At 38.8% G+C, this 14,156-nt stretch overlaps 1 non-coding gene across 1 annotated transcript; it reads left to right on the forward strand.

Moving 5' to 3' along the window:
* The first annotated feature begins 12,970 nt into the window (after positions 1 to 12,970).
* On the forward strand, positions 12,971 to 13,043 carry trnav-cac. The gene has a single exon. It is a non-coding gene; the product is annotated as a tRNA-Val (tRNA).
* Positions 13,044 to 14,156: the final 1,113 nt, after the last annotated feature.

The raw sequence follows: 14,156 nt of genomic DNA on the forward strand, positions 1-14,156 counted from the left end.
GAGTGATTGAGTGAGTGAGTATGTGAGTGATTGGGTGATTGAGTGAGTGAGTATGTGAGCGATTGGGTGATTGAGTGAGTGAGTATGTGAGCGATTGGGTGATTGAGTGAGTGAGTATGTGAGTGGTTGAGAGGATGAGGAAATGACACTATAAATCTTTGAGTGGTTACAGCAGTCCTAACATTGTTTAACAAATTCAACAGAAACTGTGTTTGTTGTTTGTAGGTGAAAATTGATTTAAAGGTGTAAGGCCATTCATAAGAGATCCTCTGGGAATGTTTAGAAATATTGGTGCTGATTTTTTATTCCCATATTGTCTTCTAGTGAATGGGGTTGGATATTGTTTTTCTTTGTATAGCTTATTTTACAATGTGTTGTGTGGTTTGTGTTGTTGTTCAGTATCTGACAGATCCAGGATGTGTCAGTGTGGACTGTGTCTTTCAGTGTCTCTGTCAGCAGAGTGAATAGTGAAAGTCATTCTGTGTTCAGGAGTTCATCAACAAACACAGAAAAATACCTGTATTACTGTATTGGACTGAGTGATTCAGAAACAGAGTGGACCTGGCTCTCGGGGGACAGAACCCTTCTACTGAAAGGGTAAGAAATCCTACAGATACATCATAGCAAATAACTACAGACAGAGGAGAAATTCAGCATAAAACAATATGATCCTGAATCTCACATATATGTGATCTATCTCCTTGAGAATTGAGCAATAAAAGTATGTGCGTCTGCAATTTTACTTCATGAAGGTTTTGACACAATGTATGCCATTCTGTGCATTAATGTTTTTTTTCTCTATTCCTCCCCTATAGTAGTGGTAAGGGTAGTAAATGTAAGTAATAGCATTATTGAAATGTTATACGACCCATTATAATTATATAATATATAATTCAGCGTTATAGTGGGAATTTTTACAGACTAAATACCCTGAATACCTTTTACATATACAGTGCTACACAGCGCAGTGGTGAAGACAGCAATAGGCAGAGAATGTGAAGGAGCAACAATAGAGAAGCAGAGCCTCTGTGTCTCATCCATTGCTTTCTATTCTAGATTCTGGAGGAGTGGCGAGTCAGATGATCATTATATGAATAATCGAATGCAGTACCATGGCACAGCCTGTGCAGTTACTGTTCCTGGTGAAAATGCATGGGCTAATATGAACTGTAGCTTTAACAGAAAGTGGGACTGATGCCTTTTATGATGAATGATTAAAATGTGCCGCCAATGGAAAAATCTGCGTTATATTTTAAACTTTACCTATTACAGAAGGGTAATCTAGTACAATGAATTAATGTAGTTAATTTAGATAAATATATGTTTTTTTGTTTTCACTTGCATATGATTCATATCAACTGAAGATAATATTTTTTCATTCATGAGAATGTACGTTTGCTTCTGTATTCTGCCTTCTGTCCTAAATAAAAGGTAAAAAGCTGGTGTGAAATTGCATAAGGCGTCCCCTTGATTGTTAGCAGTGTCGTATAGTTTAGGTACACATTTTCCTCACTTCTGTGGCAACGTATAGACCTGAATGCAAGAACAGAAGGCTATATCAAGGAGTTCATTGGTGTAATGTGAAAATCTGTTTGAAAAATATTGTTGTGTGAATGTGTTCAGATTCATGTGAACTTAATTGTTAGTTCTTTGTCGCTGTCCTCTCCGTGACCATGAGATAATTTCCTGTGTGCCATTTTTGTGCATAGCTTTCCAGTTTGCAATGATTCAGTGATCACATTCCTGATGTCAGAAGTTCCTACTTTCAGTGCCAGCATTCTTTCATCCCTGCACACAATGTATATTTATATTTATATTTCTGTTACTTTCCTTCTGCAGATCAGATGGATTTAGTTAGTAAATACCATTACTACTGAGAATATTAACAGACATCACCCCGTAGACTTCCATGTTTGTCTGATGGTGGAATGAGTTTCCTCAGGAGTGAGACTGGGTTAGGTAATGCAATCATCACTCCTAAGCATTGTTAGCGAAGTTCGTAAATGAGGTTTGCACAGAGCAAAGGCACTTATTTAAGCTGAGTTGTGGGGATCCAAGGGTAAGTTTTGGGTGGTTGTAGTGTCACTGCCATTAGATACTGTGACGGGCATATTCCTTGTTTGTTGGGCTTAGTTCCTCGACCCTTATTGTTTACCATTATTTTAAGTCAATCACCAACTGTCAGATATTTGGGGAAGAGACACTGTGCCAGGCTCATTACCAGCTTTCCAGTGGCAGAAATGTACATGTGAATTGACTTACTTGCCAAAAAAACAATGCATTCACAATATTTATGCCCTAAATTGACCAGCCCCCATTGCCCTCTTATACAGTATAAAATGCTGTTGCTATTTTTTGAAAACAGTGCTGATAGCAACTTATCACAAAAATTCTGCATTACCTACCGCACTGCTTTTTTTCATCATCTAATTTTGGCCTCAGAGGCAAGAATGTATTTCCTCTTCTACTTCCCTGAATTCTCATGTGATTCATTTTGGCCATTTGCAGTGTTTGCTCCGATGTCTGAGGGTGTGCTTTATTCAGCTTTGAGGTTCAAGAAGAACATCAGCAGTGAGATTACAGGTAAGAAATTGTTATTCTTGAGATGTGCTAAGGTTTATGCTACTGTTAAAACTCTACAGTCAATAAAAGGATAGCAGTCCTATTCTTATAAGTATTCTTATAAGTTCTTATAAGTTTCATGGTTAATTCTGTAAATTAAGAACTCTGTAGCAATCAGTGTATTGTGCCTTTTCCATAAATGGTAAGTAAGTAGATTCCTCTTCAAATACAGCCATGCCCAAATGATCAGAAAATACAGTCCATGGGTCCTTTTTAAATACCTTTGAATCCATACAAGAATATACAGTATGGAGAAATAAAATACGCTCAAAAGGTGCAGTGAATACCAAAAACAGAAAGCTACCACTAATTTAATTTAAATCTTAAGCTCTTAAACCTGTGCCCATAGTGTTGAAATCAGTTTTGTTATAAACACAGTTAATTCTGCATGTTCTGTGTTTTCCTTTTGAATTGTACATTAGCAATCATCAGCATTGTGTCTGTTTTGAAACCAAAACTGTTTGCTCTTTGCCAGTGTTTGCTCTTTGCAACTGCTTTCCTGGGGCCTTCTGTGTGAGTGTGAAAGAAAAAAGAATACATTAATTACAAAAATGATTTTTAATGAATATTAGCATGATTAAAGCTGTTACTCTGAAATATGTAGCATGTTCCTGACAGCATGGTGGGCCTTGATTGAATTATAATCCACCTCTCCTTCCTCAGTAACTCAGGATGAATACGTAACCTACTCTGAGGTGACAATCCCCAACTCTTCCTCCCCCCACGCAGTGTCTCACTGTGGAATGGCAGGTCAGTCACACTTAGCACATATATTTTTACATTCAGGTTAAATACAGTCTCCCTTACAAAATCTCACACCAAATCTATTCACAGATCTTTTTGTTAAAAGTAGAACTGGATTAGTATGTGAGATAACTTGCAAGGCAAGCAAAATAGAATTTGCTTGCCAGCTTGGGCATTACTGAATTTCATTGCTGTCTATCTAGAATTAGTTCACTAGCAACCTAGTGCATTAGCTGGCAAGGGTGTAAACCGGCTTTAGGTAGCTAGTGACTTGGCTTTTGAGATAAGCAAATGAGAAAAGAATTAGCTAGAGTGCTCACAAAGTAATGATGCAGGTAGTCTTGTTATCTTGTTAGCAAGATAACAAGGTGACTGAATCAAAATGAACAAACAAATGGATCTCCAGCTGATCAAAATAGGCAGCCATAACTACTAGCTACCCTTATGCTAGGCTAAGCCAATTTAAAGTTTGTCCTCAAATATTTACGCCATCATAGAGAGAACTGAAAGAAACATGTCTAATAGCAATAACCATTATTGATAATCCAGACAATGGATGCATGTATAGCATTGAAAGATTCAGAGGGTATGTACACTGCACTGGTCTCTGAAGACAAAACTGTGTACTGTGCAGTGGGCCAGACCTCACACAACAGCCCAGGAGCGCAGCACACAGGTGAAGACACCTGTACTGTGCATCACAGTGTGGCTGTAAGTGCTATATAAGGAAGGTCAAGACGATTTTCAGGGGGAAATGTGAAATGCTAAGGAGGATTGGACATATAAATAGTAACAAATTATCTGATATATATATCATGTTGTGTCATTTTATTGCTGGTAGTGCTTGCATTTACAGAGAGAAGTGGAAAACGCTCACATCCATACAGACAGGCTGCAGTGTGTCTGGGGCTGCTGTGTGCTCTCTTACTGACTGCCATCATAGCCCTGAGTGTTCACTGTGAGTATGATACACTGTCAGTGTCTGTGCGTTTTCTATGAGTACCTTGCACTGTGTGTGTGTGCATGTGTGTGTGTGTACATGTGTGAGTGTATCTACTGTAAATGTAATGAACTGTGCCTTATTAGTATATAGTCGGTTTTTACTGTGTTCATTGTTAGTTTCTGCAAAAGCAATAAAATTTTTCCCAATCCATAATCTCATTTCATGACATTTATTCCTATTCTGTTTTTAACAATGGGAATATAAAATTATGTCAAGAGTCAAAGAGTCTTTTATTGTCATATGCACAGTGAAAAACATATTGTTACACCATACAATGAAATTCTTACTTTGCTGGTCCTCCTTTGCACACTGCCATAAAGATTTAAAGAAAAGAAAACCTGTTAAGTACGCTTACTTGCACTGTCTGTCAGTGTGATACAAATCATCACATGGAGGTGAAAAGTCATATTCAATCCATATCAGCCTGTCTGATTCTACTGAGCTACATCTCAAAGACTGCCTGTGTCCTCATTAACCTTAGGAAGTAGTCGATGGTATTTAACATTTAACAGAGATGTACTACTTTACAAAAGCAATGAAATAATAATAATAATATTTATGTTGTTCTAAGCCACAATTCAAACTTTTGACAGGTAATGTCAGCTTAACTTTTAAATGTTTGAGACAGTTGTGTGTTTTGCAGTGAAATTTGTTGTAGTGTGAATGATGACATGATCGAATACTTACATGTCCTATAGCAGACTAGCTGACATTTCTATCCGCTAATTTGTTTCAATGCATGTTCCCTCTTATGTATTAGATATAAGTCTATCTCAGAAATATTCAGCCATGGAACAGCTCAGGGCCAATCACAGCACTTTGGCTGAACTCAACAACCAGATAAAGAGAGTCCTACAGAAACACCCTTTTCTGCATCAAAACTGTTTTCAGAGTAAGTGGCACTAGTACTGTATGCCTGTAGTCTGTAAAACATAAAATTGGAGCAGTAAAAACATTAATGATCTTTGGTTTTTGCCTACTTGCATAACATCTTGTGTAAGATGGTGTTCTATCTGTCAGAAATAGATGTTTTTTGTCTCTGCACAGAGAGAGCATGTCAACCCTGTCCACAGGGCTGGGAGCAGTTCAATTCCAAGTGTTACTACTTCTCTCCTGAGTGGAAGAGCTGGCCTTACAGTCGCATTGACTGCCTCACACAGGGAGCTGACCTAGTGATTATAGAGAATGAAGACGAACAGGTGAGATATTGAATGAGTGAGTTAGTTAGTGAATGTGTGGGTTTGTGAGTGAGTGAGGGAGCATGTGAGTGAGTGCGTGAATCAGTGAGTATGTGAGTGGTGGAGAGAAAGAGGTAATGATAATATAAACCTTTGAGTGGTTACAGCAGGCCTAACCTTTTTTTACCAAATCACACATAAACAATTTTTTTTATTTGTGTTACTGATTTACCAGTGACTTGTAGGGGAAAATGGATTTAAAGGTATATAGCCCATTCTCAAGAGTTACTCTGGGCATGTTCAGAATTATTGGTCCTGATTTTGTTTCCAGTGTTCCCATATAGTGAATGGGGGTTGATATTGTTGCTCTTTGTGTGGGGTCCAGTGTGGACTGTGTCTTTCTGTGTCTCTGTCAGCAGAGTGAGTAGTGAGAGTCATTTTGTGTCTGTGTTCAGGAGTTCATCACCAACCACACAAAAGGTGACTATTGCTGGATTGGACTGAGTGACTCAGAAACAGAGGGGACCTGGCTCTGGGTGGACAGAACCCCTCTGTTAAAAGGGTAAGAAATCATACAGACACATCATAGTGAAGAATAATACACACAGAGGGGAAACTTTGGAATAAAACAACATGAAGCTTCATCTCACATACAAGTGCGCGGTATCCTTGCTAGCTGAGCAATGAGTATGTGTTTTCAGCAATTTTACTTAATCAAGGTTTTGGCTCAATATGTGCCTTTTTGAGGATTAGGGTAAGAAATCATACAGACACATCATAGGGGATAACTCCACAGACAGAGAAGAAACTTGGCATATAGCACCATGAAGCTGCATCTCACATGATCTACATCCTTGAGAACTGAGCAATAAGTATGTGCTTCTGCAGTTTTACCTAGTGGATGTTTTGACACAATGTATGCCTTTCTGTGCATTAATGGTTATTATTATTTTTTTCTATTCATTCCCCATAGTAGTTGTAAGGGTAGTGAGTGTAAGTAATAGCATTACTGAAATGCTATACAACACATTATTATTTTAATTCAGCATTATAACGGGAGTAGTCATAGATTAAACATCCTGAATCCTTATTCAGTCTGCAGAGCCATACAGTGCAATAATAGGGACAGCAATAGAAAGAGAACCTGAAGGCCGTATTAGAAGCAGAGCTTCTGTGTCTCATTCAGTCTTTGTCCTTTCTATTCTAGATTCTGGTGGTATGAAGAGCCAAATGATTCTTACATGGTCAATGGAGCAACATTACGTGGCGCAGACTGTGCAGTTACTGTTCCTTATAAAAATGCATGGGGTGATATAAATTGCAGTTTTAACAGGAAGTATGTATGTGAGACTGATGTTTTTTATGATGAATGATTTAAAAATGCAGCTAATGGAAAAATCTGAAGTTATACCAGAAAACGTTAAATATTCATCAATGAAAGGTTAATCTACTGCAATTAATTAATGGAGCTAATATCAAGTAATATATATTTTTTTATCTTTTCACTTCACATTCATATCAGTCGAAGAATTGGATTTGAAAGTAAGGTAATATTTTTTCATTCATGAGAATGTACAAGCTTTTGCTTCTGTATTCTGCCCTCATGTCCTAAGAGCCACAAAAATGTACATTTTTCATCAAATAAAACATCTATTTCAAAATATTGATTTGTTATTACTTTGTCTCTCCTCATCCCCGTCACATCAACTTGGCAATACACCCCCAGAGAATATGGGGAATATATCTATAATTTCTATATTCATCTTAGCAACAAATGCATGTACAGTAATACAGTAATAGAGAACACCATTTTTCCTTTTATTACCTGAGTGTCCACATTACATATCATTAATGTCATGTGGGAGACAAACTTATCCAGAACAACTTAGGTTACAGCTTTTATGTTATCCATTTATACAGCTGGATATTTACTGAGATCATTCTGGATTAAATACCTTATCCATGGACACAGCAGCAGTACCCCAGTGGGGAATTGAACCAGCAACCTTTTCATTATGAGCTCTGCTCCTTTCTACTGTGCCACACTGCCATTAAATAGAGACAGAGAGCCGGGTCACCGATAATGTTTTCACCAATTTTCATGAGTGACCATGCTCCTGATCTTAGAAGTTACTCTCTCAGCTGGAATAGTGTGACCTGTAACTGCTCTCATCAACACTCAGACTGAAGAGGGGAAGCAGCATTCTGTCAGCTCTGTACACAAGACTGGGAGAATGCTTGAACCCCAACACTACATGCTCTCCAATGAAAGCAGGAACTAGAGGAATATTCCTTCTATCAGAGTCTAACTCAGATGTGAACTTAGTCGGGAGTTCTTTTTTTATCTCAGCCTCTAAGTGGGAGTGAGATCATTTCCTGTGTACCATTTCTATACATACCTTCCTACTTAGCGATGATGTAGTTCAGTTTGAGACCATACACAAGTTGAGCAGAGGCTTAAAAAGGATGGAAAAGCATTGCTTAATAGATACTCAGCTTCTTGCATGTGATTACATTTGGCAAAGAAGTAACTGAAGTGAACTTTTTTCACCATACAGCTGCATCTTATTCAGGTTTTGCTTTGCTTGGGTTCTCTTAGGACTTTCTCCAGATCAGTCTGGATACTCTCAGCTCTTACCTTCACCCGCTATCCTGAAATCCCACTCCACCTCAGTGCTCCGACCTAATTCAAAATTTCCTCAATGCAGTATTACCATAATAACCAGCTCTACATTCAAAAATAGGGTGGAGAGTCTTCTCACTCATGACATTCTCATCAATTTCTGCCCCTTCCCACCCTCCTGGTCTCTCAGAGCCAGTTGCACATTCAGCTAAAATCCTGCAGACCACTGGTGCACTAGCAGAACAGAAATGACTAACACAGGAAGAACACAGATCACTAGCAGCAAGCGTGCTTTCTGTACAGATCAGAAATGGAAGTGTCTACAGTGAATATAAATTCAGAGGGTATATACAGTGGACTGGTCTCCCCAGACAATGATGTGTACAGCACAGTGGACCAGATCTCACACAACAAACCAGGAGCTCAGCACACAGGTAAGGGCACCTTTAGAGTGTATTATAGAACAGCAGTGGGTGCTTGATAAGACAGGAAAAGTTTGTGAAATGCTGAAGAGAAGATACTCTTCAGGACAAATAAACAGCTGTAACTACAATAAGAATGTGCAGGTTATACCAATATTGACGCATTTGTCTACTGTCACTAGTCTCTCTGTCCACAGTGGAAACAGCTCACATCCATACAGATTGACTACAGTGTGTCTGGGGCTGCTGTGTGTTCTCTTACTGACTGCCATCATAGCCCTGTGTGTTCACTGTGAGTATGATACACTGTCAGTGCCAATGCATTTTCTCTGAGAGCCAATATTGCTTTTACTGTTTTCACTGCCAGTTTCCCCTACAGTGAATATGATGTCTTGATCATGACAAAATATTATCTGATCCATAATCAGATGACATTTTTATTTGTGCTCTATTCTAAGACAGTGACGTGGTGAATTTTGGATGGTTTTTAGTTTCATATTTAATAAACTGATAGGGTTGGGTTTATCATATTGAAAATTATTCTGTGGTGAACCACAAACTAATTGAATACTTTCATTTCCTAAGACAGAATAACTGATGTAACTGTCTACTAATTTGTATCTATTAGATACAAGTCTGCCTTGGAAAGATTCAACAATCGAAAAAGATCTGAAAAAACAATTTTACTCATGGTGCAATAACAGCACCATGAGTAAACCCCTCAACCAGCTACAGAAAGCCCTGGAGAAACTCCCTTTTCTGCATCAAAAGTGTTCCTTCAGTTCTCAGAGTAAGTGGTGCTAGTACTATATGCCAGTAGTCAGGAAAACACAAAACAGCAGCAAGTAAAACGTTAATGGTCTTTGCTTATTGCCGCCTTTTGTGTACTCGTATAAAAGGATCTTGTTTTTAAAAGAAATTTTCATTTGTTCCCTCTGTGCAGAGAGAGAATGTAGACCCTGTCCACTGAACTGGGAGCAATTCAAGTCCAGCTGTTACTATTTCTCAACTGTGTGGAAGAGCTGGCCTTACAGTCGCATTGACTGCCTTACACAGGGAGCTGACCTGGTGATGATAAAGAGTGAAGAGGAACAGGTATGATAGAAAATGAGTCAGCGAATCAGTGAGTGAGTGAGTGAGTGAGTGAGTGAGTGAGTTAGTCAGTGTGTGAATGAAAGAGTGAGTGAGCTGGTAAGTGACTGAGTGAGTAAGCATGTGAGTGAGTATGTGAATGGTGGAGTGGATGTGGAAATGACAATATAAATCTTTCAGTGGTGACAGACCTAACACTGTGTGCTAAAAATGAACAGAGACTGCTTTTGTTGTCGTTTGTATGACTGATTTAGCAGTGGTATGTAGGTGAAACCTAATTTAAAGGTGTAAAGCCATTCTCAAGAGTTACTCTGGGAATGTTCATAAATATTGGTTCTGATTTTTTTCCCATGGTGACATACAGTGTAGGGGGTTTGAAATTGTTGTTCTTTGTATAGATTATTTATCAATGTGTTGTGTGTTTTGTGTTGTTGATCAGTATCTGACAGATCCAGGATGTGTCAGTGTGGACTGTGTCTTTCTGTGTCTCTGTCAGCAGAGTGAGTAGTGAGAGTTATTTTGTATCTGTGTTCAGGAGTTCATCACCAAACGCACAAAAGAAGGCTATTACTGGATTGGACTAACTGATTCAGAAACAGAGGGGACCTGGCACTGGGTGGACAGAACCCCTCTGCTAAAAGGGTAAGAAATCAGACAGACACATCATAGTGAAGAATAATACACACAGAGGGGAAGCGTTGGAATAAAACAACATGAAGCTTCATCTCACATACAAGTGCTCAATATCCTTGCTAGCTGAGCAATGAGTATGTGTTTTCAGCAATTTTACTTAATCAAGGTTTTGGCTCAATATGTGCCTTTTTGTGTATTGATATCTGTTTTTTATTCCATTACCATATTATTGTATGAGAACTGTCTCATTGTGGAACTGTACACATCCTGTCCCCGTACTGTCGCTATACTTGCTGTATGCACTTTTGTAAGTCGCTTTGGATAAAAGCGTCGGCTAAAAAAATAAATGTAAATGTAAATGTAAATGTATGAGCAGTAAGTATAATGGCAGTGTTGGAATGCTATACAGTCCATTATCATCTTTATTCAGCATTATACCTGGAGCAGTCATAGACTAAACACCATGAGTCCTTATTCAGTCTGCAGTGCCATACAGCACAGTAACAGACACAATAATAGATAGCAAATGAGAAGTAGAGCTTCTGTGTCTCATTCAGTCTCTGTTCTTTCATTTCTAGATCATGGAGGTTTGAAGAGGGCGATGGCTATTATAACGACAGTGGAACAGAATACCCTGGTGCGGACTGTGCAGTTACTGTTCCTGATGAAAAAACATGGGCCGATACAAACTGCAATTTTCACATGAAGTACATCTGTGAGACTGATGCGTTTTATGATGATTGATTAAAAAAGCAATCTGCAGTAATAACAGAAAACAAAGAGCAAAATGTTAATGTAGCACAATGAATTAATATAGTTATGGATAGTTATAGGTAATCATAACTTTATGTTTTCACTTGCATATAACCCATATCAATTGAAGTACTGGATTTGAAAGTAAGGTAAAATTTTTCATTTTTGAGAATGTACATGCTTTTTCTTTAGCATTCTGTCTTCATGCCACAAAATTGTACATTTCTCAACAAATAAAATATTGACTTCAAAATATGGATGTTCCTTCATAAATATTCCATTTTATTACTTTACCTCTCCTCATACCCTCTGCATCAAATTGATTATGCACCCTCAGAGAATGATCTGGGGAAAAATGTTTAATTTTAACAATTCTATATTCATTTTACAAATAAATACATGTGCAGTAATATAGTTTCTCATTTTATTGTTCTATTGTCCATATCACCTGATATTTTTGTCATTTCATAGATGCTCTTATCCAGAGCGATATACATAGGATACAGGTATGAACCCTGCTCTTTACCACTATGCTACACTGGCATTAATATGAGACAGAGAACTGGGTCACCCATAATGTTCTCACCAATTTTCATGAGTGACCACTTTCCTGATCTTAGAAGTTACTCTCTCAGCTGGAATAGTGTGACCTGTAACTGCTCTCATCAACACTCAGACTGAAGAGGGGAAGCAGCATTCTGTCAGCTCTGTACACAAGACTGGGAGCTGCTCGAACCCCAACACTACATGCTCTCCAATGAAAGCAGGAACTAGAGGAATATTCCTTCTATCAGAGTCTAACTCAGATGTGAACTTAGTCGGGAGTTCTTTTTTTATCTCAGCCTCTAAGTGGGAGTGAGATCATTTCCTGCACATCATTTCTATACATACCTTCCCAGTTAGCGATGATGTAGTTCAGTTTGAGACCATACACAAGTTGAGCAGAGGCTTAAAAAGGATGGAAAAGCATTGCTTAATAGATATTCAGCTTCTTGCATGTGATTACATTTGGCAAAGAAGTAACTGAAGTGAACTTTTTTCACCATACAGCTGCATCTTATTCAGGTTTTGCTTTGCTTGGGTTCTCTTAGGACTTTCTCCAGATCAGTCCGGGTACTCTCAGCTCTTACCTTCACCCTCCATAATATACAATTTTACGAAGTTGTACAGAGGGTAAAATTTAAGATCTAATTAAATAAAGATGTGCAAAACAAGAGCGGAATAAAATTTGGCAAGAAAAGAACAAAATTCTTCTCAGGAAGTCATGAAGTGAGACAGGGCCTGTAGCCTGAGTCCAAAATTATTCACCATGTATGAGTGATCATTATCACTGGAACAATCTTCACCTCCTGACCTCACAATTACAAACACGAAACTGAAATTCTTTCTCTGTGTAGATGACATGGTCTTGGTGTCATCACATTATATTATTGACATCTAGCAGATCTTCCTATCCAGTGCAACTTATATCAATTTACAGGTTTTCACAATGTTATCCATAAAAGCCTCTTCAAACCCACGAGCTCTGCCTAGAGAAGTATCACCTCAGTCAGCTGCTCCCAAACCCTTACCACACTAAGGACTCCGTATACGTATCACTTGTTAGTATTAATTTGTATTTCATTACAAACATTGCCATAAAAACTGAGTCCTGTTAGCGGAAGGACTGAATGCTCCATCAGTGGCACTCTACATTTCAGTTTGCCATGGTCTGAGGGACAACAAGTAACCACCTAACAAAATATGAATCATTAGACAAACATATGTTTTCTTCTCATAGATAATGATAATGAGTGAAACTTTCTATACTTTTAGAGCTAACATTTACAAAATGTCTTCATGTTTGTTGACTGGATTAGAGATAATATGCACTGTTGTCATAAACAATATGAATGTGGCTGTTTCCGTAGTGTAGTGGTTATCACGTTCGCCTCACACGCGAAAGGTCCCCGGTTCGAAACCGGGCGGAAACACTGTATTTTATGTGTGCACGTTTGCCAATTCTGGCAGAGTAAAAAAGCAACATAAACATGCGGATATACTGCTTACACTGAAAACCCACTGGGTCTCAATGACATAGAATGAGTTCACTGTAACTGACCGCTGATGTCATAGAGCAAGACATGCGGATAAAGAGCGTAGTGTAAATCACACTATGCACAACTACATATTCAGACAGAGAGCGTAGCGTAGTGCTACCTGTCTGAGATGCGTGCGACGTTTCTGGCTTGTTTAGTTAACTGTCCAACCAGGACAGGCAGTAACGCCTCAGTGTGACTTTTGCAGTGATCACTTCAAGATTGAAGATTACGTAGACACACACACACACACAAACTAAATAAACCGGTTGAAGTAAGTGTGTGTGGGTACGCCTACATCTCGTTTGCTAGTACAAGGCGATGTCGCTGACAAGTGGAACTCAATGCCATACTTTTAGTTAATTAACTGCATATACACTAACGCACGTAACTTGGCCCTGCACTTCTTACCGCGCTGTTCTTATTTTTGTTCTTCTAAAAATGTGCACTTTCGCGTGTGGCGCATTTATTTTTTGTTGGGGAATTTCGTTTGCTGGTGTGCGTCAATGCCCCCCCCCCCCCCCCCCCCCATTTATTTAGGCTCGGCTATTTTTATCCTTGTATTTTCGCATTTCCGCAATTTCAACCTCCACTCCGCAGAATTATCAGACACTGACCACTACACTATGGGCCACGTGTATCAACGGTGCGTACGCACTAAAATCGCGCTGAGCACTTTTCTACACATTAAACGCTATTTATGAAAAGATACTTCCCGGGAAAACATCCGTACCTCTGCGCATGGTCTGGAGGTGGCGTAACAGTAGGTTATCATCCTGCTATGCCTATTTATGCATTTTTTTCACCCTGTGGGTGGCAATATAGTGGCGTTTTGACTAGATGCGAACAATTCCCTACCTTACCTTTTCCGTGTGTTTGTGCGTCATGGCCATGTTATGAAATAGGAATATTTGGGGCAGATTGCCAGGTCAGGACCTAAAATTGGTCTGGTGGTAGGTTTAATGAAATTCGCTGATTTAACCATTATTTAGCCTCTGAAAAGCTAAA

This window comes from Megalops cyprinoides, chromosome 3 (genome assembly GCF_013368585.1).
Source record: "Megalops cyprinoides isolate fMegCyp1 chromosome 3, fMegCyp1.pri, whole genome shotgun sequence".
NCBI lineage: Eukaryota > Metazoa > Chordata > Actinopteri > Elopiformes > Megalopidae > Megalops > Megalops cyprinoides.